This window comes from Anabrus simplex, chromosome 7, assembly GCF_040414725.1.
Source record: "Anabrus simplex isolate iqAnaSimp1 chromosome 7, ASM4041472v1, whole genome shotgun sequence".
Taxonomy (NCBI): Eukaryota; Metazoa; Arthropoda; class Insecta; order Orthoptera; family Tettigoniidae; genus Anabrus; species Anabrus simplex.
The window spans coordinates 24,204,811-24,230,407 of NC_090271.1; positions in this window are offsets into that span (position 1 = coordinate 24,204,811).

The window sequence follows — 25,597 nt, forward strand, 5'->3', positions numbered from 1 at the left end:
AGGTTTGCTTTCTCAGTATCTGTTAAATAGTGTTCACCCCCTTCTCCCACCATTGTAGGAATTTGGATTCCTTTGCCTTTTTGATTCCTAATATACGAATACAGCTTTTTCCATTTCCCTTTGTGGTCATTCCCCTCTTGAAGTATGCCATTCATATAATTCTCTTTTGCTTCCTTTTTCACTCTATTCAGTTCCCTCATTAGCTGTTTTCTAGTTTCCTTATTCTCCCCCCCCCCTCTTTGATTTTCCTGTTTACTATTCTACATTTTCTTTTTCATTTTCTTATTTCCCTTGTATAATAAACAAGGTCTGAGGTCATTTTATCCTTCTTAACAGGTACAAATCTCTTCTCTCCTTCCCAAATGATTCCTTTAAATTTAGCCTAAAGTGTATCTACATTACTCCCTTCACTTATCCAACAACTGAATTGTGATTTAAGGTAAGTCCCAAATTCATCAACTTTAGTTTTCCTGTATAATTTCTTGTCTTGTGTGACCCTCTTATTAAGCATTTTTGGTACGAGTCCTACATCCATTATTGCAGCCTTATGGTCACCTATTCCTTCAATTACCCCAGTTTTATAAACAATTTCCCGTGGTTTAACCAAGAATACATCTAGCAAGTTATTGAGATGAGTCGGTTCTTGTAATACTTGTGTAAATCCTCCCTCCCAAATTAACTTATTTGCCAGTTTCTGTTCATGGGCTTCACTTGCAGCTCCACTCCATTCAACTTCAGGCAAGTTTAGATCTCCCCCAATTATTACCATATCATTATTAGTGTTTTTTTAGTATAATCTATTATTTTCTCAAATATTTCCATGTCTCTTTCCTCTCTTCCACGCTTATATGTTCCTATAATTCCCACCTCCTTCATATTATCACAAACTAATTTTATCCCTAACATTTCATCCCTTTCATCGGTAAACCATTCATTGAACAATAAGTTTCCTTCACCAGAATACCCCCCCCTCCTCCTATTTTATCTCCTCGGTATCTACCATAGACTGTATACCCTTCTGGAAATACTTCTCTATTACTCACCCCTTCTCTCAACCACGATTCCACTCCTATCACCACATCAGTCTCATAAGATTCCATCAATGTACCGAATTTTAACCGTTTATTTACTACAATCTGACAGTTTACCAAGAGCAATCTCACAACCCCTTCCTCCCTAAAACTTGACTGTTGCAATTGGGTAACATTTGACTCATGAGTTGAGAACTTCCCTGGAACCCAGACCCTTGTACAGTACATAGATCTTGATTTAAGAATCTGGGTATTCTGGGAAGTTTTCCTGTAAGAGCCAGTTTTGTGGTATGGGTTTTCTGATGTGCAGATTATTTGCAAATCTCTGTTGATAATTGTAGCAATATGTCTACAGAGAGTTGCTTTTCCATTACCATTCAGATGTAACCCGTGCCTCGTGAACATTTGCCTGCCAAGACCTAAAGTATCTACTACATAGACATTTCTAAAACCCTTACATAATCTCTTGATGGCTGATGGCTTCCTCTACAGTATTTTTTTCTGTTTGCTATGAGCGATCCGCTCTTAAATACTACCGGTGAGTCACGTTCTCATATCGGTCGAAATGCACGTGTGACTGCTGTTATCTCTCTGTGGTCGAACGGTGACTCGTTGTGAAGTGATGTCTTGGTTGTTGTTTCCACAGCACTCGGAAAAGTTGAGCACGAATGCGCAAAAGGCAGAATTCCTGCTTTCTGGCAAAAAGTTTAGAAATTCTTGCTGAGCTGTGATCTGCACAGCCCTCGGCGTGGAGCGCACGACTTGTTCAAACCTGGTTGTGAGGGGAGTTGAATGATTTCTTATTCTTTGGCTGACGTCTTTATCATTGCAATGTATTTGATTGTAGATAATATTATTAAAGCAATTTATTTTTCAAATAGACAATGTGCAGCACGTAAGGTACGGCCGCCCGTGCTCTTCGCAATCTATAGAGTTTATGGAGTCTTGGTTGTAGGCAGCTCCACATCGTTCATAAATAAACCAGCCCTCATGGATAATAAGATTTATTTACACCACACACAGTTTTAGTACACCTTTGCATGTGAGATAGGTTACACTGATTACACCAACAAGACACAAACAGGCGTGATGCTCATGCTCACTCCACGCAGCCGAATGACGCTAGTTTTGCAAGCTATACCCTGATGCAATGTTGCATCGTGCACAAGGGTGTGTTCTGTATGTGGGGCGAGTTCATTCTTCCTGATGCCGCCACAAGTTATTCCCTGTGGGTGGGGGCCGTAGAATAACACCCACAGTAACCCCTCCCCCGCGCATGTCGTAGAGGCGAATAAATGAAGCCCCAGTGGCTCTTAGCTTGGCGACTACGGGGCCCTGGCATTGTTTCCTTTTCTTGTGCCAGGCTCCTCACTTTCATCTATCCTATCTGACAACTCTTGTTCTTTTCGACCTCGACGGTATTAGGTTCCCGAGGGCTAGGGAGTCTTTCATTTCCATGCCCTTCTGGCCCTGGTCCTTCTTTGACCGAAACATTCCTTCTTCGAAGTGTTGGACACCTCCTACTTTTTCTCTCTTGTTAATGTAAATACATGATGGTTGCCTAGTTGTACGCCCTCTAAAAACAATAATCACCGCCACTTTAGATAGGCAGATGCTTGGAGTTTCTCTCAAATGCGAGCTCACAGCTGCGCGCTCCTAACCGCACGGCCAACTCGCCCGGTGAATTATATTTTAGAACTTCTCCTTAACTACCATTTCACTCAGCGAAAATAAAAATATTTATAGGCTAAAGTGTAGCGAATTATTCCCCGGCTTAACATACCAAATTTTATTAAATTCAGTTGTACTATTTTCTCGTGATGCGCGACCATACATATATACATACTGCCCCCTTATTTTTCACTCTATCGGACAAAAGGTATAGAACAAAAATTCGCCATGAGCTATTTTCGTATAAATCCAACCATAATAGAGATATATCGAGTTTTAAGGTTTGGGCACATTCTGAAGCACTCCGTCGTGGTGAGAGTTTTTGGACAACTTATAGGTAAGCTGCTATTCGACTTTGTTTTGAAACTGAAATGTCAATTTTCATTAAAATCCAACCTTCCTTTTTCCCGCGTTGATGTTACAGGCACAGACAATTAGTAAACTGAACACGTCGTAGGTCATTACAATGATGTCACTATTCTTGTCAGAATACAATATCAACCTACAGGAATGTCGCGGTTAAAAGCTATGCTTTGATATGAAATGATTGATGGAAGGTAAAAGAAAGGCACAGTTTCTAATTTTTACGAACACTACTACTCTAGCGTTCCAACAACACCAAATTACAGGGCTCTTATGACCAGACCGCAGACATCCATGACCACTTCTCTGCCGTTTTCCGTTAAGTGTACACACTGGTCATTCCAATCAGCGCCTCAGAGCAAGGATCGAAAAGCTAGAATACTATAATGAAACACTGTGTTACGCACCATTGGCTATCAGAACATGTATGAACCAGAGGAATGGCATGATAAGAAAGAAAGTTAACTAACTTCCGAGCTACGTCCCGTCAATATTCAGGTAGGCTGTTTTACTCGTGAAGCAGCAGTGGTCCAATCTATCGAACATGAGTGGCAGCAGAAGAGATAAAGCACATCAGAACACACAATGGTCAATGTAATGTGTTGTTGACCAGTTTCATTGGTTTTCAATACTGTAGGCCTTCACATTTAGTATTAGGGCATCTAACGGTAAAGCAGTCCTTCTTCATCATTTTTATTGTTCGGCTCGTTGGATGAATGGTCAGCGTACTGGCCTTTGGTTCAGAGGGTACCGGGTTCGATTCCCGGCCGGGTCGGCGAATTTAAACTTTATTGGTTATGGTTAATTCCATTGGCTCGGAGGCTGGGTGTTTGTACTGTCCCCAGCATCCCTGCAACTCACACACCACACATAACACTATCCTCCACCACAACAACACGCAGTTACCTCAGAGCACCGCCCAACCTCATCGGAGGGTCTACCTTACAAGGGTTGCACTCGGTTAGGAATAGCCACACGAAATTATTATTATTATTATTATTATTATTATTATTATTATTATTATTATTATTATTATTATTATTTTATGACTCCCTCTTATCTTATTCTTCAAATGATCGCTCCTTTACGATTGCTTTCTCGTCTTGTCCTTGTCGATACAGGCTGACAAGCACGCCTTAACAAGCACGATCGCCAGTTAACACGACCGAACACTACTTCCATGTTAGCGCTGCTCGACCTCGACAAGGACTCAAGAACTTAGGTCTAAATTCATGAATTCTGTTTTCATAGCCTGTACAGTCAAACTGTATAAGATGAAAATGATCAGAAATTGCATTTCATATAACTTTTGTTGTGTAGTATTTAAGAATAAAAACGTAGGCCTTCCTCTAAACTGCAATTTCACCCAGTGTAAAAAGTGATTTACACTCTAGACTCTAATACCCTATTTCCCGACTTTACTTACTGATTTTCACTAAATTCTGTTTGCCCATTTTCTCGTGTTTCGGCGTTGATGCGGACGTGGTAAGAAATATCTAAATTCAATAATGTTGGTTACTGTAGCCAGTACGGTAAAACTGATAAGATATAAATAATCGGAAATTGAATCCCACATAACTTTTGTTTTGTAGGCCTAGTATGTATCGACAAGACCACTAACAACACAGATATTTGAGAATTATATTTTAGGCCTTCTCCGAAACTACTACTTCACTCAGCGAGAAAATATATTTAAGGGCTAAAGTGTAGCGCGCTTATTCCCCGACTTTACATACCGATTTTTATTAAATACAGTTGTGCCATTTTCTCGTAATGCGCGAACATACATACATACATACATAAATACATACAGACAGACAGACAGACAGACAGACAGACAGACAGACAGACAGACAGACAGACAGACAGACAGACAGACAGACAGAGATGATGAAAAATTAAAAATTGCATTTCCTTGTTACTGTGGACACGACCGATACAGGAATACCATTCAGTTTTAATTCCGAGCAACGTACAAGCAAAACTCTTACTTTTAATATATTAATATGTATAATTATCTGTCTGACTCTTTGGCTGAATGGTCAGCATTGATGCCTTCGGTCCAGAGGGTCCCGGCTTCGATTTCCGGCCACGTCGGGGATTTTAATCGCCTTAGATTAATACTTTTGGCCCGGGGACTGGGTGTCTGTATTTGTCCCAACACCTTCCTCTTCATATTCACTACACTATCAACCACAACAGAAATAGCGAAACGTCTGCGTGAACACTTAGTCCTATTAAAATGGGTATCACCAAGTGTTATAAGAATTCAATTTTATACAAAGAAGTTCATATTCATTTTCTCCCTAATTTCCCACAATACATATCTTTGTATGCTTCATCAGATAAAAGCAAATGTTAAGCTATTTGCTTTACGTCGCACGGACACGTCTTATGGCGACGATGGGAGAGGAAAGGCCTAGGAATAGGAAGGAAGAGGCCATGGCCTTAATTAAGATACATCTCCAGCATTTGCCTGGTGTGAAAATGGGAAACCACGCTCCTAACCGCACCGCCAACTCGCCCGGTAAAGGGTAAACTGTTCATCTAATAAGAAAAGGGAACATGCATGCTTTGTTTGGAATGAAACACGTATAAAAATATATGTACATATCATTTTCTTCGTAACTCCAGTGGTTTGTGAGAAAAATTCCACCTTTGTCATGATAAAGGAGCGTTAGGACTTCAGCCAAGGGAACTAGCACGTCATGCGTGGTCAAGGGAAACACCCAAAAAGCAGTAACCGAATAGTGATCAATAAAACATTATACGCATGTGCATTTATGTAAACAATATAAACACTAGAATAATAAAAATATTAATAATTTCAGTATGTAGTGGTAACCAATATTTAAAAATTCAAATCTTATGTTTCTTCACAGTGCATTCTTCTTATAGAGGGAATCATTCTTTTTCTGGGCATCTTCCTAAAAACTGCAAGTTTACCAAATGCTAGGATGACAGGCGATTATAGTTGCACCAGCCGAAGAGAACAATTTTTCGGAGGGAAATGACGTCTCTAAATTCAGTAAATGGAGCCTTGATGTTTCTACATTGCCGGGAATTCGGGAATACCGTACGCATGCCTTTCTCATTGTGGACGGTGATTTTAGTTTAGATTTGACACATACAGCAGATGATGTCCACAGTCGCATTGGTCCCACTGGACCCCACGTGTGAAAAGTCCTATTAAAAATTATCAAACCCATATAACTTAAAGTAATTCCTATTACTATAAGCTCAGAAGTACATGTTTAAACTTCATTTAAATTTGGCAATGACGCGCTCTTATGCATTAATAAAGACAAAATTCAAGTATAGCACAAAAAAATTTGAAGTATTATCTTGTGGTAACTGTTAGTAGACAGGCCGATTTTTCAATATTTTCTATCACTATGCTAATCCTCAAACAGTGTTCTGGGGTCCATTTCGATAACAGTGGAACTGTATACCCCTAAGTCTTTTTCAGTTATTCTATGGTTTGCTGTCCTCTGGATATTTGCCGCAGTAATTGTACCCATTATAGAGTTGTCTGTTTTCTCTGTGCATAACTGCAAATTTTAGGGTTGCGACCCACAACGCCGTAAGTGTAAATTGATCTAAATACTGGGAATAAGTGACATCAATCTGTATGACAATGAAATTCAAGATATAATATTGCGCCGTTCCCGCGTCCAGGCATGGACACAAGAGATCCTGACTAGCTCTAAATTCAATTAATCCGGTGACTGAGTTTTACGGGTGTGAGTTCCGTAATAGAAGAACGCCCAGGTCGATTAATGGAAGTTTCTAACTAACGCAGAAAGACGTCTCTTACTCGTATCTAGTTAGATACCATGCTCGTATTAGCTCTTATAGAAATTGTCGTCGCTTGAAACTACTGCAGTCTTACAACTAATTCTTATTCTAAGAACACAGAGAAAGAATGTTTAGGTTTCACTATTCCATATTTATTTTAAATATTAAGTCAAATATTCAAGAAAATTATCTCCAATTTTACCAATGAAATAGTTCTTGAAATGAGTGACTCACAGTCAACCCTATAGTCTATATCCGTCAACAACATTTCGGAAAAATTACATCTTCCGAACTCATCCTAAATAAATGTCTTCTCGGATCATATTATTTCCTTTCCTAAGCCCATTGATCTCCCAAATCATAAATTATTAGAATAAATTCTATGTAACATCCGGGAAACGTTTGTAAAAGCTATGTTTTCCTTCGTATACAACTCACCTACAAAGCTGGGCGATAACAAAATAAATTAATGTGAATACAGATAATGGTATTTACATGTGCCATACTGGCAAGAAAATAAACATTAAAATCAAGTATACTAAGAATATAGGACGCATCCTCAAAGAAGAAAAATAAAAATTGTATTAACTACTATTTACAGTATTTCTAGTGATACTCTCTTGAGAAAATAAAGAAACGCTAGTAGAATTGCCGAGTTAATGTTCAGTCAAGAAATGGAGTTCGAGTTGTCTGAATCAATTATTCTTGGGATAAGCATTAGATTCTGTTAGTTACCACCTATTCCTTACTCTATAAACTGTCACATTACTAAATTTTCACCGACTGTTTGTCTAGATGCAGGTTTAAAATTCTCAATAAAGGCTATCACAAAGCTCTTCTTCCTTTGGTTTGACAAGTACTCTCTTGTATGTTTTACATTTTAAACATTCACTTCCGCCTACTTGGTTGCCTCTTAGACGCTCATATTTCCTTGTGTCACACAATAAGCTAAGCTACGTCCATTGTAAGTCGTAATCACCCTACAAGCAACGTTATCGCAAGATTTAATTTATGAACTTAAGGTAATATGACCTTAGCTTACTAATTATCAGACTACGTGCGTACATGGTTGCAAAAAGAAACGTCACCACACATATCATATGTAGCTATCATAACACATACTATCAACGGAAAATCTACTTGGTCAGATGACACTATCTCCGACTAAAAAAAAAACAATAATTCTCCCTTGAAAATCTATGTCACCATTGATCAGCCTATTAGGTTGAAATTTATCCAGAAATAAAGTTATACACCGTGAGAGTTTTCAAGATCATCCTAAGTAAATCAGTGAAGGCTCAAATCTTATCTTGAGTACATATATGATTCTCTAGGTAATCCTAACATGGATAAAAAACATTGCACTACTCGTCTCGAGATCATATCCTAAGCTATGTACAATGCGTATGATCCAGAATTATTACATGGAATTGGCGAGAATTCTGTGACACTCTCCGAAACATCATTTGAAATGACTAGATCTCACTTCGCACAACTATGACTATTTCTCTCTCGAAGAAAACAATAAATACCGCCATCATAAATCATTAACATCCTTATATCATATCTATGACGCGTTAATTAATACTCATATTTCATATATAACAACTCTTTCACTTCATCATATATAAATCACTACCTTAACTTGCACATCAACGTGCCGTGACATTCATAAAATGCCTACTTTATTTACTACAGTCATAGTGCCAAATTTAACATGAACTTAGAGTAGTCTACTGCCATATTCCTTCACAAAACACATCCTATATACGATCTCGAACTGATTGACATTGATTAAGTTAGGACACACAGGTATTAATGCCAACTTCACTCTTTACTCAACACTGGTAATAATAATAACTCTAGCTATCTCTCCTCACATATCACTGGAAAACATTACGATCGGAAAATCACTTGGTGACCACGCCTACAAGTGGAATTAACATACCATATGGATGAATACCTACTTCCAATCACATCAGCAAGACGTTTATCTACGCACTGTCTTCGCACAAAACAAACATCAACATGCAATAAAAGAAATAATATACTCTTACTTACGAAAACGACTTAGGTAATGGACTTAGCTTTGCTCAAGATGGTCTCGATGTTTCCTCATCTCCGGTCATCTGAGATTAGGATCTCGTCATCTGGTTCCTGCACAAGTGGTCGGGTACATCGTAGCTTCTCGACACTGATCACTGGTCATCCGGGACAGCTAACATCGTATCGCCTTGTCAGGATCCAAGCAGCATTGCCTTGCTTCCTTACAGACCCATGGTGGAGACTCGTGCGTATGAAACAGAACAAGAATAGAATATTTGATTCATTGCTGACATCTTCCAATTAATATATCTCTTGCGTTGCTCAGATTGCATAGATTTCGTTAGGGTACAGTTGATCCAATAAACTAGTTCCAAATCGACTAAGACAGATGTTCTGTATATATTCCAATTTGAAAATAAATTTCTTTCCGCTATCTTTTTGTTGGCGTAAATGCACTCAACAACTGATCAGTAGGTGTCCTTCAACATTAAACAGTATCGGGAAAATTTTATTGAAGCCCTGCGCCACTTCGTGACGTAGTTCTACTGTGGTCTATTTATCTCCTTTTTTTTTTCTACGTATTTAATCTTCCGCGCAACGATTTAATCTTGATATCAGCTGATTGGTGTGTAGTCGCGAATTATCTTTCGTTTCCAACTTGTAATCTTTAGCTCCGCTGGATAATCCCTTTCAATCTAGTCTTGAGTCTTCTTACAGCTTCGAGTTCAGATTATATAATAAGTGATGAGCACATTTTTCTTGAATAATGGTTTTAAATAATGTCCATTTGTCATTTTTTTCAGCGCCTTCTATACGCGGTTATTTCCGTAATCGACCGATGAAAGGACTTACATTTCGGCCCGTACTGACGTTAAATGCATTTTATTTGACATTTTGATCGCAGAGACTCCATCTTTGTTCCTACAGCTCTTATGAAGAACTGTGAAACGGCACATTAACTTCCCCTACGTTGAAAGAAATATATGGCTTGCTATATATTTATTATATTCGCCTTCCTTCTTATAATGGGACTTTTTACTGTTCTTTATAAGTTCTCATTTATATTATTACTCCTTTCTTCGGAATAATCTGTTCATTCATGATGTAAGTGGCTTCAATCTATACTTCTTTGCTTCGTCATCACATGAGATGGTCTGCCCCTTCTCTATTCCTTGAACTTCTACTCATATCTTGGAATAATTCCTTTGAAAGCACACTAATGCTAGCCCCAGAATCAACTAGGCAACGTACTTTCAGCTCTCCAACTCTTGCTACGATAATAGGTAATTCATATTTTCTTTTCATATGATGTACGGTCAAATCCTTTATCAGTTCTTCCGATTCGATTTCCCATGAATCAACCTGCGTTATGAAATAACTGTGAATTTTGGAATCCAATGCGTTCTTTATATTCTCAACCTCCCCTTCTAATTCAAAATCGGCGTTTTTTTTTTTTTTTGCTTGTTATCTTCTCATTTTCTCTTCTACATTCCAATTCTCTCGAGTTTGGATTGAGGATTTGTTCCTCCTGTTTCCTCTTTTTATATCTCTGTAACTCAAGACTCTCCGCTCCCTCTACATCAGCGTTGACGTCTTGATCTCTAATTGCTTTCTCCCACTTGACCTTCTCGTTTCGGTCCTCATTTACTTCGCGTATAGGTCTCCGATTATAAGTTTCCCTTCCTTGGTTGTCTCTCACACTTCTCTTTCCGTAACCATATCTCCCTCTGAAATTACTTCTTCCTCTGTTTTCTTTATACGGGTTCCTGTATCGCATGTTGGGTCTATATACTCTATTTCCCATGTATGCTTCTTGGTTGTAGGACCCTTTCCTGCAATAGCATTTTTCTTCATCTCTCCTTCCACTCTCCTGGTTTCCCCATTGTCTCTTCCTGTTCATTTTTCCTCTTTCTTCAGGCGTATTCCTATCAATGCTTTCCTGTGTGAGCACATTAACCGTTTCTTCACCGTAAGTATTCCTAATCATTCTTTGAGAGTGTGGTGCTGTAGTCATATCGATCTGTCTAAGTGTCGTTTCCATTTGTACTGCCGTAGTTGGGTTAGCAGTAGCCAGCAGTCTTTGTACATCTGAGGGAAATTGTCGTTGTATCGTCTTGATCGCTTCAAGCTCACTGGGTGGCGAATCAAGATCTTGAAAACGGTGAAACTGGTAAGCGAAGTAATCACTAAACCCTGTTTGACCATTAGTAGCATACTTGCGAGAATACAACTCTAGACGTAAACTCTGCTGCACCTCTGGACTCCAAAATTTTTGTAAGAACGCCTTCTTAAAGTCGCTATACTCATGGAAAGTATACTTAAATGCTTGGAACCACAAGCTTGGATTAGCATCTAAATGCTTTTCCACTATTTTCAATTTCTTCTCCTCAGCTATGCCATGTTCCTTAAAGTAATCCTCCATTTCCCTAAGGAAACGTTTGGGCGAAATACTGGTTGAATTATTAAAGTGCTTCGGTCTATCATCGAAAGTTTTTATGACGTTAATAATCGTAGGATAACCACTGCTTCCGTTATCCACATTTGTCTCCCCCATACTGTGGTTAGAACGTGTAACTGGTATGGGTGTCACTTCTCTTTCATTTATTTGAAACTCAACTCCTCTGTTCCGCTCGCTACCAGACATCATAACAGTCTTTCCTGGTCCTTCCTCACGAATTTCTCGTAACTGAGCTTGCATTTGTCTAAGCCCTTCTTCAGATTTCGATATTCTTTGGTTTAATTCATCCTTATGTTGTTCTATTTCGTCCCTTATCTCCGTTATTCTGCTCCCAATTTGGTTTGCAGCCTGGTCGTACTTCCTTTCTAGACTTGTACTCGTGGTTTGCACGTCCTCACCTAATTTTCCTATACTTTCCTCACATAATCTCCACTTTTCTTGGGAATCTAGGCTTAACTTCTCCATGTTGTCTGATAAATCCTTTATTACATTCTCCTTTAAAGACTGGAGATAGTTATTGTTCCCTGTCATTTCTTTCCTAATTTCGTTTATTTCTTCTTGTATCTCTCGGTTCTTCTCCTCTATACTTCCACTAATTTCAGCTTTCCATTCATCTATATTGTTCTTGATCTCTTCTTTCATCGCCTCCAACATTGTCTTATGTCTTTCTTCTTGTTCCCTAGTCACCTCTTCCATCTTCTCCTGGTATTTATTCATTTCTTCCTTTTGTTCTTGATGACCTCTCCTTATTTCCTCCATCATTTCTTTATGTTTCTCTTCCATAAATCTTTGGTATCGTTCCTCTTGTTCTTGCTTCTCTCTCTTAGATTCTTCATCATGTTTATCCATCCTTTCCATAATCTCCTTTAACCTTTCCTCTTGCCTTCTCATTTCTTCCTGACTCTCTTTCTTAGCTTCCTCGTTGCGTCTTCTAGCTTCTTCCTCCCGTTTTTCATCACGCATTCTAGCTTCTTCATCACGCTTTCTGTTCTCTTCCAACCTCTCCTTTCTAGCTTCTTCATTGCGCTGTCTATTCTCTTCCCATCTCTCCTTTTTAGCTTCTTCCATCATTTCTTTTATAGCCTGCAACAATCCCCGTTGCTCTTCTCTCTGTCTTCTTTCTTTCTCTTCCTGTTCTTTTTGATATTTTTCTTGTTTCTCTTCTTGGCCTTTCCGATACTGTTCTTGTTCTTCTCGTTGTTCCCTTTGATACTCCTCAAATTGAGATTTCAAATGGCTTAACGTCGTCATATCGATATTCAATTAGTATTCTAAATTCTAAAAATCCTAATAAACTCTATATTTTCCCTAAGTTCTCCACAACTCAACTTCTCCAGCAATGTCTCTCCCACTACTTCAATCAACAATATATATATTCAGTAAATAAGCAGGCAGGCTTCACTACTTGGATCTGACTCAGCTCACGATGTTGACCCAATCACACTAGGAAATATGAGGTACTTGTCCATGTAATTATGACTCCAATTCTTAACTGAAAATAACTCAAATAACCTCTTACAATCTATCTCTTATATCTAAGTTACATCTAAATAAATTAACATATTAGCGGTCATCTTTCCTCCTTTCCGAGTTCTGACTGCTACCAGCCATTTTCTGTTATTCTCTTCAGAGCAATCATCCATTTCTTCTTTCTCCTATTCCATTATCTATACTGGGCATCTACTCGTTCTCACAGTCTAATATCTTGCTGTGTCCACTTCGATCCCATAAAATAATAATGCATAACATTCCAGTAAAGAAATTACCGTACGACATCTCCATCTCCATGCAATCATCTTGCTGTTACAATCAATAATTCCTCATCCATTAATTCCTAAAATATCTCCTTTATCTTACCCACTTCTTTTGAGTAAATTCTCCCATTTTACTCTAATATTGCACCAAAGATCCGTCATTCGACTATCATCTCTGTCATCTTCTTAACAGGTTTCCCGATGTTTTCCTCATTCTTATCGCTTACATATGGGAATCAACCTCTTCACAGTTCTGTGTCGTATTCTTTCTCTTGGAATTCCCACGACGACTTTCTCTTGAATTTCCACATACATGAGTATCCCAAAAATTCTACTTGGTTTGCGACCAACAGTTCCCGTGGCGTTTTTCTCCATTCGCATCACGTTGAGGCGCCATTTTCTACTTGCGCCGTTCCCGCGTCCAGGCATGGATACAAGAGATCCTGACTAGCTCTAAATTCAATTAATCCGGTGACTGAGTTTTACGGGTGTGAGTTCCGTAATAGAAGAACGCCCAGGTCGATTAATGGAAGTTTCTAACTAACGCAGAAAGACGTCTCTTACTCGTATCTAGTTAGATACCATGCTCGTATTAGCTCTTATAGAAATTGTCGTCGCTTGAAACTACTACAGTCTTACAACTAATTCTTATTCTAAGAACACAGAGAAAGAATGTTTAGGTTTCACTATTCCATATTTATTTTAAATATTAAGTCAAATATTCAAGAAAATTATCTCCAATTTTACCAATGAAATAGTTCTTGAAATGAGTGACTCACAGTCAACCCTATAGTCTATATCCGTCAACAACATTTCGGAAAAATTACATCTTCCGAACTCATCCTAAATAAATGTCTTCTCGGATCATATTATTTCCTTTCCTAAGCCCATTGATCTCCAAAATCATAAATTATTAGAATAAATTCTATGTAACATCCGGGAAACGTTTGAAAAAGCTATGTTTTCCTTCGTATACAACTCACCTACAAAGCTGGGCGATAACAAAATAAATTAATGTGAATACAGATAATGGTATTTACATGTGCCATACTGGCAAGAAAATAAACATTAAAATCAAGTATACTAAGAATATAGGATGCATCCTCAAAGAAGAAAAATAAAAATTGTATTAACTACTATTTACAGTATTTCTAGTGATACTCTCTTGAGAAAATAAAGAAACGCTAGTAGAATTGCCGAGTTAATGTTCAGTCAAGAAATGGAGTTCAAGTTGTCTGAATCAATTATTCTTGGGATAAGCATTAGATTCTGTTAGTTACCACCTATTCCTTACTCTATAAACTGTCACATTACTAAATTTTCACCGACTGTTTGTCTAGATGCAGGTTTAAAATTCTCAATAAAGGCTATCACAAAGCTCTTCTTCCTTTGGTTTGACAAGTACTCTCTTGTATGTTTTACATTTTAAACATTCACTTCCGCCTACTTGGTTGCCTCTTAGACGCTCATATTTCCTTGTGTCACACAATAAGCTAAGCTACGTCCATTGTAAGTCGTAATCACCCTACAAGCAACGTTATCGCAAGATTTAATTTATGAACTTAAGGTAATATGACCTTAGCTTACTAATTATCAGACTACGTGCGTACATGGTTGCAAAAAGAAACGTCACCACACATATCATATGTAGCTATCATAACACATACTATCAACGGAAAATCTACTTGGTCAGATGACACTATCACCGACTAAAAAAAAAAAAACAATAATTCTCCCTTGAAAATCTATGTCACCAGTGATCAGCCTATTAGGTTGAAATTTATCCAGAAATAAAGTTATACACCGTGAGAGTTTTCAAGATCATCCTAAGTAAATCAGTGAAGGCTCAAATCTTATCTTGAGTACATATATGATTCTCTAGGTAATCCTAACATGGATAAAAAACATTGCACTACTCGTCTCGAGATCATATCCTAAGCTATGTACAATGCGTATGATCCAGAATTATTACATGGAATTGGCGAGAATTCTGTGACACTCTCCGAAACATCATTTGAAATGACTAGATCTCACTTCGCACAACTATGACTATTTCTCTCTCGAAGAAAACAATAAATACCGCCATCATAAATCATTAACATCCTTATATCATATCTATGACGCGTTAATTAATACTCATATTTTATATATAACAACTCTTTCACTTCATCATATGTAAATCACTACCTTAACTTGCACATCAACGTGCCGTGACATTCATAAAATGCCTACTTTATTTACTACAGTCATAGTGCCAAATTTAACATGAACTTGGAGTAGTATACTGCCATATTCCTTCACAAAACACATCCTATATACGATCTCGAACTGATTGACATTGATTAAGTTAGGACACACAGATATTAATGCCAACTTCACTCTTTACTCAACACTGGTAATAATAATAACTCTAGCTATCTCTCCTCACATATCACTGGAAAACATTACGATCGGAAAATCACTTGGTGACCACGCCTACAAGTGGAATTAACATACCATATGGATGAATACCTACTTCCAATCACATCAGCAAGACGTTTATCTACGCACTGTCTTCGCACAAAACAAACATCAACATGCAATAAAAGAAATAATATACTCTTACTTACGAAAACGACTTAGGTAATGGACCTAGCTTTGCTCAAGATGGTCTCGATGTTTCCTCATCTCCGGTCATCTGAGATTAGGATCTCGTCATCTGGTTCCTCCACAAGTGGTCGGGTACATCGTAGCTTCTCGACACTGATCACTGGTCATCCGGGACAGCTAACATCGTATCGCCTTGTCAGGATCCAAGCAGCATTGCCTTGCTTCCTTACAGACCCATGGTGGAGACTCGTGCGTATGAAACAGAACAAGAATAGAATATTTGATTCATTGCTGACATCTTCCAATTAATATATCTCTTGCGTTGCTCAGATTGCATAGATTTCGTTAGGGTACAGTTGATCCAATAAACTAGTTCCAAATCGACTAAGACAGATGTTCTGTATATATTCCAATTTGAAAATAAATTTCTTTCCGCTATCTTTTTGTTGGCGTAAATGCACTCAACAACTGATCAGTAGGTGTCCTTCAACATTAAACAGTATCGGGAAAATTTTATTGAAGCCCTGCGCCACTTCGTGACGTAGTTCTACTGTAGTCTATTTATCTCCTTTTTTTTTTCTACGTATTTAATCTTCCGCGCAACGATTTAATCTTGATATCAGCTGATTGGCGTGTAGTCGCGAATTATCTTTCGTTTCCAACTTATAATCTTTAGCTCCGCTGGATAATCCCTTTCAATCTAGTCTTGAGTCTTCTTACAGCTTCGAGTTCAGATTATATAATAAGTGATGAGCACATTTTTCTTGAATAATGGTTTTAAATAATGTCCATTTGTCATGTTTTTTCAGCGCCTTCTATACGCGGTTATTTCCGTAATCGACCGATGAAAGGACTTACATTTCGGCCCGTACTGACGTTAAATGCATTTTATTTGACATTTTGATCGCAGAGACTCCATCTTTGTTCCTACAGCTCTTATGAAGAACTGTGAAACGGCACAATATATTTCATGTTAAAGGATGAGATTACAAATTTGTATCGGTTTTTCACTAGAAGAACGATTTTTCATAATATTTTGAATTATATTCATCTTATGATTCCATATTAGGCTACTGTTTTCCCTTGTGGTAGGTATTCTCTCTCTCTCTCTCTCATTCTCCTCAACCTGATGGTTGGCGGGTAGCATGACTGTCCTCGTCCAGTGACCTTCTATCCTGAGCTAGCTGCTTGAATACTCTTGGTCGTCTTCTTCTAGTCTTTCGTTCGAGTTTCCCTGGCACTACTGGCTACGAAGGGCCTTTCACCTACCAAGTGGTCGCTGCACAGCCCAAAGACCTGCAGATTATGAGGTGGTGCATCGTGAACGCGACAAATCCTCTCGGCTTTTAGTCTTGGTGTTTTAGACCGGGGCCTCTATCTCGCCGTCATGTAGCTCCTTAGTTTTAATAACGTAGACTGAGAGGACCTCGAACGAGCCCTCTGGTCGAGGTAATGATCAAACAACAATGATAGGGCACATCTTAAAACACCCAGGACTTATACAGTTGGGTTTTGAGGGAAGTGTAGATGGTATGAACGGTAGGGGTAGACCAAGATACGAATATGACAAGCAGATTAGAACAGATAGAAATGAAAAGGTTATCACAGGGTAGGGTCGCACGGAGGGCTGTATCAAACAAGTCTGTGGACTGATCACGCAAACAACAACAATTATTTCTCATCTATAAGGTTCGTCATAATTTTAAATAGCCTACATTGCTAATAATACACTCTCGTTTACAGCATACATTTTTTGAACATCCACACTTACGCTTACTCCATTCTGAGGACAAACGACATTACGTCCAGAAGCCTTTCCAAGTTGTCATACTTATTGTACTTCCCAGTACTTCGAGCAATTCTTTCATCCAGTTTACAGTACTTTCTTTTAGTGTCTTCCAACTTTAAGTCCATCCGCGTAACTGGATGATCTGAACTCTCTGCTTCCGGCTTTAGACAGGTGGTAAGATCTCTTATTCTTGGGTGAGGCCTTCCAATATTACTATTGATTTTGTGATTCCACCCTTCAGCGGTATTGTTTGTTCTGTGGCTAAAGTTAAAACAGTTCCACATATCCAGCGGGATAGACTCATTCTACCGCCATTGCTGAACAAAATATTCGAAGAATTCTGTTAACTTCACATCCGGCGGAACTTGACTGTGAATTCGAATTCATCCACTCTCTACATATTGAGGCATCAGGAAAGCAAGTGCAGCGCATTTTCGTGCATTTCGTCTGATTTCTTTGTTTTCCTTTTAAGAAGTCGTCACTCTTATTTCCTGAACCTTCCTCCACACATACTGCGTGAAATGGGAAGACATCCGTGAATCTCAGATTGAGGATATTTTCCCCTTAGAGTAAAAATAGCACCAGTCTCAAAATTTACAGTGAATTTCTCAGGTTTCCATTCTGAAACAGCCTGCACAATGTTTTCGAGCATCCGAATATATGTTTCCTTTTTCTTGTCAGGAAGAAGTGCAAATACAATAGGAGTGATGTTAGTTTCCTTTTCACTACTTCCCAGGTCAGCATGAATATCTTGTAATGAATCGTGTATAGTTGAGCGAACTGGCTCCTTACACTCTTAAATGTACCGTCAACGAAAAACAACGTTCTTTCTCGCAACATTTCCTTAGTTAATGAACTGGCGAAAATTAAAATTCTGTCATCTGCGCCGTCATCTGAAAGGAGAAAGCTCTTTACATAAAGCATTTTCAACAATTGTTCATTGAGAATGATTTTTGATGCTAACTTCGGTTCTTTCTGCACTCCATGCTCCTCATCCCTTCCACAATACATTCATGATCTGAGGAATGGGTGTTACAAGTTCACATCCTGTAATATGCAAAGTTTGAAATTCTTATTTAACCCCTTTCTTTGCATGAAATATTGCTTATTTTACATCCAGTTGAGCCTCATTAGGTATTCAATCATGATTTAATATTCTAACTACTTCATTATCTATAATAAGTGAAACATAACTAATAATTAATAATCAAATATTAATAATAAAATAAGAATAACAAATATTTAATAATAAAAGCAATTACTTTGGTTGAAAATAAATACGCGTCATGACACGTGAAAAGAGACGTTAAGTTTTCCAATTTGGAAAAAAATGAAATTGGATTACAAATAGGAATTATTATGTATTTTAACACATTGCACCTAAAGTTTAAGTGGATCAGATTGAAACTTAATAGAGAGGTATACATATTAAAATCTGTTAAAATTAAGTTATGTTACATATATTTAGTAAATAATTTACCTTTGGACCTTCATTTTCCCCTTCAAATAAATAATAATAATAATAATGTTATTTGTTTTACGTCCCACTAACTACTGTTTTACGGTTTTCGGAGACGCCGAGGTGCCGGAATTTAGTCCCGCAGGAGTTCTTTTACGTGTCAGTAAATCTACCGACACGAGGCTGACGTATTTGAGCACCTTCAAATACCACCGGACTGAGCCAGGATCGAACCTGCCAAGCTGGGGTCAGAAGGCCAGCGCCTCAACCGTCTGAGCCACTCAGCCCGGCCTACAAATAAATGAAGTAGGCCTAAATGGCTTACCTTTCTCCTTGTCAATAAATTATATAATAGCACAAAAACTATTACTGAACACAAAGAATCAAACGAAGTAAAAACTCAGAACTGGGTGTAAGAGGGGTAGAAAGGAAAACACTGGAATGAGCTGGCAAATATTTTGTGTTCGCAATCGAGACTGTTAATGAGGTGTCCGCAGTCAACCCACAACCATCGAACTGGGTGCCGGGGGATGAGGGGCAGATGCGCTTCCTCCACACCATGGGGCTGACCAAGTATTGATTTATGTTGCAAAAAATACAAGTTAAAAATTAATCAGTACGCATTTGTGGTAATAAAATAAGATATTTTTCACAGTCGTTTCAATGTGGCATCATCTTCGACACCACGACACCACACGGTACAAAAAGATGCAACACGGTTGAGGGTGAACAATTCCGCTAAGTGCCAAAGAGTACGAACAATGTCTTGCTACATGCTGAGTTGCATCGAGTAAACGAGTGCAATTTTCAGAGAAAGAGAAAGATTTTTAATCACTGGAAACCGGGAATCACTCAGCATAGCTCAGGTCTCTGCTAAAATAGTATTGGTTCCTTCATTATTGCAATCGAAACAGATACTCCAAGTTTTATTCCGATAACATGATATCGAATAACCAATATCGATAGAGATAACACAAATATCTATTTAAAGTATTAATATTTACTATACCGATATCGGTATTATAGTTCAGTCTTTATTATCGGGAAGAATAGCCAGGCTACAGAAATTCGTCGCAGAGTAGGATAAAGTTACGCTGCATTCAGCTGGTCCAAATGTTCATGAGCGTTCCACCAGTAACAACTTACTCTGACTAACAATGGCAAGTGCTGGTACATTCATCCTTATTGTTCGTATTTTACTGAAAGATGTAATGGTAGGAAGGAATATACGTAGAATGGTGGGAATGTAGTAAGCAGTGTTGCCTCTGCTGACGACTTATTAACGCCAGACTGTAGAGCCTGTCAATTATGTCAATGTTTAGAATGCTCTACTGCTTAATAAGTTATATTTCAGTCACCATCAAGCTACTCCTTACTTGCTTAATTCGGTTGTTCTCTATAGGGCGAAAGATAAATTGTCATGAGAGAAACCTGAGGCAGAGAGTGAAAGAGGTGTGTAATCTCCTTACATTAGATGGAACGAATCAAAATGGTTTCAGAAAAGTGATAGTTGCTTTTGCACACATGTTGTTAGCTGAGAAGTTTCTCTCTCGAATTGATACACGCGGACAGATACTGTATATCTCAGATCAGCTGTTGAGTGATCAGTTCGTGAAAGTAATTTCTGGCTGAAAGGTCAGTCCGATGGCGGTAAGCGTAATAATCCAGCCAACAAAATGCTTGTTCTAATGTGAGAGGAATGAACATGTCGCATGTGGTGCACAATTGAAACAGCAAAGTAGCCGTAATCTTCGCAAAACGTAGAAAATTGGTAAATACACCATCACACAACTGATCATAAGAGGCGGGAACATGGGAGGGAGAAGATTGTCTTATACGCGAATTCCCCGACAGCGATTCGGCACCCACGATACGGCAACTCCGATATCGGAAACCCAAAATAGGAAACATTACTCTATGATGAAGGCCACCTTGTGTGAGGAGGCAGCGCATAATAATAATAATAATAATAATAATAAAAATTGTTACGGAGGTTGACTGGTTAACACAGGAAAGCGCCTGGGTTGAATTGCTAGACAAGTAATTACTTAGAGCAACTTTTATTATAACAAATTTTGAAATTGTATTTCTTTCCTTTTATAACACTGAGAGAGAGAAAATCGAATAGGACAACAGAACAATTGAATAGTTCAGTAGCGAGCTCGTCGGCTCTAACAATATCTTGGACTTACAAGACCCGAAATCAGGTACAAAAACTTGAGATAATTACCAAGTCGTTAAGTTACATAGAGAAGAGCATTATTGCTGCTGATAGGTACAATATTTTGCAAGAGAAGATTCGCTCCGAGCAGGTACACTACACAGAAGTTTGTGCTCCAAAATACAAGGCTATCAGTTTCTTATGACACATTAAGAATTACACCAGGCAACCTATCGGATGACCTCACTTTAAAGTGTTCATACACAGTTGCCCTATGGTGGGCTAATGCATTGCTCAACAATCCTATTAGTCACTGTTCCCAAAGTTAACTAAAACAAAGAAACAGTTACCCTATGAATAATCCAGAATAAACAGGAGCATAATTACCCATTCTACATGGCCTTAAGAGTAAAAATAAAAGGTTACGCATAACCGGTCATCAACAAAAGGCAAGGACACCAAACACCATCACTTCTCATACAAAGTTCTAGAATCCTACGTGGACTTAAGGCCCAATGATGCAGAGTGCTAATCTCATACTGAAAAGGGTCACTAAAGGAGGAACGTTTAAAGACGAGACAAGATTTCCAAAATTTTGAGACTGACAACTTTAGTCACCCAATTGAATTGTTACCAGTCGCATTTCCCTTCCCGTAATGACTACAGCTAGAGTCCTCAGATCTTGCCAAAAATCCTACATTTCAACTATTAGATTACAAAATTACATTAAAATAAAACGGCTGAAACCTTCTCTTCAAACTATCCGCAGGTGCTATTACATGTTTAGGTAAACTCTGCCATTACGGTGTATCGCAGCCGCGCCCCTGCCTCCCTAGGCCTCCGTCAAGTCGCACTCCCAAGCAATGGAGCAAACTGCCCGAAACTGCCCTGCTTTTATTGTCCCGTAGGGGAAGCTTCCCGAATAAAATGAACTACACTTCGCTGATAGGCTGAATTGTCATGCACACCCGCTGGGTTTGATTGGCTAGGGGACATATTTACAAGCATGTGATAGGTAGATTACAATATAGCGGGAACCAACCGAAGTGTTGACAACTTCGGTACATTGAAAAATTCCTCAGTAAAAGGTTCACCTATAACAAAAAGTGAAATTTTGTAAACTATTAGTTTGATTTTGGTCCAGCAGGTAGCATTAGGATATAGATGGCACCGAGCTTGATAGCTGCAGTCGCTTAAGTGCGGCCAGTATCCAGTATTCGGGAGATAGTGGGTTCGAACCCCACTGTCGCCAGCCCTGAAGATGGTTTTCCGTGGTTTCCCATTTTCACACCAGGCAAATGCTGGGGCTGTACCTTAATTAAGGCCACGGCCACTTCCTTCCCAGTCCTAGCCCTTTTCTGTCCCATCGTTACCATAAGACCTATCTGTGTCGGTGCGACGTAAAGCAAATAGCAATATATATAGATGGCAGAGCTATCTTACCACTGAAGAAGTAAGATTAAGGGAGAATAAACGTTCAAGTCCGTTGGCACAGATGGCCCTAGAGAAGGCGCGCGGTTTAAATATCCGGGGAAGGTGTAACCCTGTTATAATAATAATAATAATAATAATAATAATAATAATAATAATAATAATAATAATAATAATAATAATAATAATAATAATAATAATAATAATAATCAAGAAGACATAGTCGCATGAATGATGAAAAGGCGACTGATCTTCAACGGTCACATGACCCGCCGGAAACCCTGCAGGCTCACCAACAGAATCCTCACACTGACAAGTAGGGAAAAGGCTTCCAAGACCAAGTGGATTACCTCAGTAAAATCTGACGTAGAGGAACTGCAGATCTCATCAGAGACCAAAGAGAACCGATCTCAGTACCGACAGGCCATCCTACAGGGAACCTTTCCGCTGTCCCTTACAAGTTGAAAGAGTACAGGGACCACAAGACTTAAGTGGATGGCTGGAAGGAAGCAGGCACACAGCCGGGAAATGAAAACGTACGGGGCCAACAAAAAGCAGAAGACTACAGCTAAGAGTTAAGATGATCCCCGTGGTCTCTAGTAGGACAAAAAAAGCAAAGTCATCTCCGTACAAGCCATGAAGGCCCTTGGAGGGGTGGAAGGTAAAGGATTCCACCATTCGCAACCTCGGCACGTGATGGGGTGGAGTGGTTTGCTCTACGCCCGGCCGCCTTTGCCCCCAGGAATTAACCTGGTACTCATTTTTGGTGTAGGCTGAGTGAACTTCAGGACAATATGCACCTCCGGATGTGGAAATCTCGTTTCTTAAATTTTGCCACTTCCTGACCGCGATTCGAACCCACGTACTTCCGGGCGAACCGAACACGCCTTTACCGCCTCGGCCAGGCAGCCCCTTAGTAGGACAAAACGAACCAAAAAATAAATCATGATGATGCTTGTTGTTTAAAAGGGCCTAACAACCAGGTCATCCGCCCGTAGAAAGGTAAATAAATAATATCTTCCTTCAAATATCTAGGAGAAGTCATACTACCATCTGGACTGGACAGTAAAGCCAAAACTCCACAAAGCGTACAGATTAACATGGAATCACTAAAAATAAGAGTGATGTCGCATAATGCGGAACGTCGTCACTATAGGACAGTTGTCTTTTCGGGAGAATTATAGTCCTGTCCAACCCCGTTACTTCCTCAGCCAAGAGTGTTTCCTTCCCCTACGTCCATCAATTTTACCCTGCATGATCAACTTGAGTACGTTGTACTTTCCATTCCTCACATTATACCCAAGGTAGTCTAACTTTCTCTTCTAGATTGTACACACGAGCGTTCGTTCCCTCCCCATGCGTCTGAGTGCGGCAGTACTGGAGACATGGTCAGTCCACGAGATCCGTAACATCCTCATCTCGAAGGCATTTATTCTTTTAATGGTGTTACATTTCAGAATCCATGTTTCAGCGCAGTACTGAAGCACCGAATATTCATAGCATCTGACGGACTTGTGACGTGACTCCAAACTGAGGCTTCTGTCATGCAGTCGATTCCTTATTTTCAGAAAGCCACCACAAGCCATCTACAGTATACTATATATACTAGCAAGATACCCGTGCTTCGCTACGGTATTATACTGGAATTTAGAATTTAATGCTTATTTTTTATATATAATCGCCGAAATTCGCGATCTGATTTGTTTTCTAATAGATTACGGCAAGTTTCCTCCCATTTTTCAATCTTTCTTTCCAGCAATCGGTTTCGTACTTCCCGGGCTAGGTCCAGGTATTCCACCCGGTCAGTTGGGTCCCTAAATCTTTGCCATCTTTTCCTATAAGCATTTTAATATGGATCATATCCTTTGGGAGATCCAGCGTGGATTCGTCTTGGGTGCCTTGGCGATACTGAACCCGCGGCCGGACTGCATTCTTAGTCATTACCCGTCCAGGACCCGTTTCCAGCGCGGTCCGCACATTTGACGACGGTCCAGAACATTATTATTATTATTATTATTATTATTATTATTATTATTATTATTATTATTATTATTATTATTATTATATGTTCTGGACCCCACAGCAAGATGCAAGACCGCTACTTGGCGGTAAATTACATCTGCTGCCATTGTCATTGTTGAGAATGTGACCAGAACCATTGTCGCGCGTAGGCCTGTGTGCGGGATTTCTGGTGATACGAATGACATACTTCCGTGCATTATTGACCTTATTATAGTGTTGAACAATTTGAAGGTCAATCTCATTCCTATCGTTTATTTCAAATGTGTTTAAATTTTTATTTATATACCATGAGAATCCACTGTAATCTAAGTTCTCCAAAGGAAGAGATGGCTCTTGAAAACGAACCCAGGAAAGATTAAAAATGATCGGTTTACGATCAGAAAGAGTACATCGAAGATCTACAGCCTGTTTCCAGTCATTCGACAGGGTCAGGAATGAAATGAATAAAGCCCCCATCTAGCGGCAACAATAGGAATTGTGCCGGCTGCTGAAACCTGTCGCACTCCTCTGGGGCAATGATTAATGAATGACAAGTGATATGAAATTATACTGGACAGTGTTGCTGGAATGAATGATGACAGGGAAAACCGGAGTATCCGGAGAAAAACCTGTCTCGCCTCCGTTTTGTCCAGCACGAATATCACATGGAGAGACCGGGATTTGAACCACGGAACCCAGCTGTGAGAGGCCAGCGCGCTGCCGCCTGAGCAACGGAGGCTCCTTATAAATACTTTATGAACAGTAAAATCGATTGGTCTCACCTCCTTTTACACCCCACCGCCGTTTATTTACCACCCCCCCCCCCCCCAAACAAAACTAAATGAAGGCGTGTTTCTTTATGTTTAAAGGAGATTCCAAACACCAATGTTCACGTCTATTACCTTCAGTTTTGAGATAAGGATAATTCACTTTTTTCAACTTTCACACTCCTTTCCCCCCCCCCCCCCCAGTGAAATTTCCGGCAAAAAATACTTGTTTCTTTAATAGTAAAGGATCTTCTAACTACCAATTATCAAGACTTTAAC